The 1,489-nt window shown below is 20.0% G+C and overlaps 1 protein-coding gene across 1 annotated transcript in view; it reads left to right on the forward strand.

The window, feature by feature from the left end:
• LOC123012966 (proto-oncogene tyrosine-protein kinase receptor Ret) overlaps positions 1-1,489 on the forward strand; it is a 24,749-nt gene that overhangs the window by 19,039 nt on the left and 4,221 nt on the right. The gene's annotated exons all lie outside the window — the stretch shown is intronic.

Below are 1,489 nucleotides of genomic sequence, written 5' to 3' on the forward strand. Positions count from 1 at the left end.
AGTTATGACTAAAAATTTTTTAGTTTGTCTGGTAGTTCTGTTCTTCTTAAAGTAGTCGTTTGTTGCTCTATGACTAATTCTTTTTATAACACTAATCTTTTCCTTTTATGTCTTTGACAAGTGTTTCATTTTTTATTTATTTTTTGTTAATATTTTTTTTCTTTTTTTATTTGAATGAATGAATTTAATATTTAGGTGAGATAACCTAAAACTTATTTTTTATTTTTATTTTAATAAACAAATTTAATATTGAGGTGAGGCAATCTCAGGTCTAGTATTCCAGCTTAAACTTTTAAATGTTTTTATTTATTATATTTTATTTTTTTTATTTTAATTAATAAAGTTGATATTGAAGTAAGACAACCAGGCCTAGAATTCAAGGTGAAACTTTTCACTGTTTTTTTATTTTTTTATTTCAATTTTTTTTATTTATAATGAATTTGAAGTGAAGTAAATTTGACAACAACCTCAGGTATAGTATCTATTTTTTACTGTTACTTTTTTTCTTCTTATTTGTTTTGCTTTTTCTTATTTTTTCATTTCTTGCTTTCTCATTTTTTTTCCTTAACGTGTAAACGTCCCAATTTCATAAGTTAAACTTTAAAACGTAAAAATGAAAACTCTAAAAAAACAACACAAATGACAAAAGTCCAAAAAAAGAAATAAAATATCTTTTTTATGTTTATACTTTTCTTTTTTTTATTTCAATGATTGAATTTGATATTTAGGTAGAACAATCAATTTTTTTTCAGTTTTTTTTTAATGTTTACATTTAATTTTTTTATTTCTTTTTTTTATTTTCATTTTAATCAATAAATTCGATATTGAGATAAGACAGCTAGGACTAGTATTCACGCTTAAACTTTATTATGTTTTTTTTATTTTTTTTATTTTCATTTTTTTATTTTAATAAATGAATTTGAGGTGACAACCAAATGTTTTTTGTTTTTTGCTTATTTTTTATTTTTCTTTTTTTTATTTTTATTTCAATAAATAAATTTGATACTGAGATAAGACAACCTCAGGTATAGCATCTATTTTTTTTACTGTTACCTTTTTTTTCTTATTTGTTTTGTTTTTTCTTATATTTCATTTCTTACTTCCTCATTTTTTTTCGTTAATGTGTAAACGTCACAATTTGATAAGTTAAACTTTAAAAATAAAAACTATAAAAAAACAATATACAAATGATGAAATTTCAAAAAAAGAAAAAAATAGCAAAGACAAAAAAAACTATTTTAAGAATAACAAAAAACTAAATATAGCTGGAAAAGTATCAAACGAGGGGTATTAAAAAGCTTTAATAAAAATCAAGAATGTATAAGCTAAAAATAGGAAAATAAAGCAACAAGCGATATCAAAACTGTCAAAAAAAAAAGAACTCAAAAAACTAACAAAAAAATTAAAATATTATAATGTAAAAAAATAGAAAACAAATTTGAAAAAAAGAGTAAATATAAAATTTTAAAAAAGATAATAACAAATAAAA

Source organism: Tribolium madens, unplaced genomic scaffold, assembly GCF_015345945.1.
Source record: "Tribolium madens isolate multiple individuals breed KSU strain unplaced genomic scaffold, Tmad_KSU_1.1 Scaffold_19;HRSCAF=116;Tcas5.2_LG9, whole genome shotgun sequence".
Classification (NCBI taxonomy): domain Eukaryota; kingdom Metazoa; phylum Arthropoda; class Insecta; order Coleoptera; family Tenebrionidae; genus Tribolium; species Tribolium madens.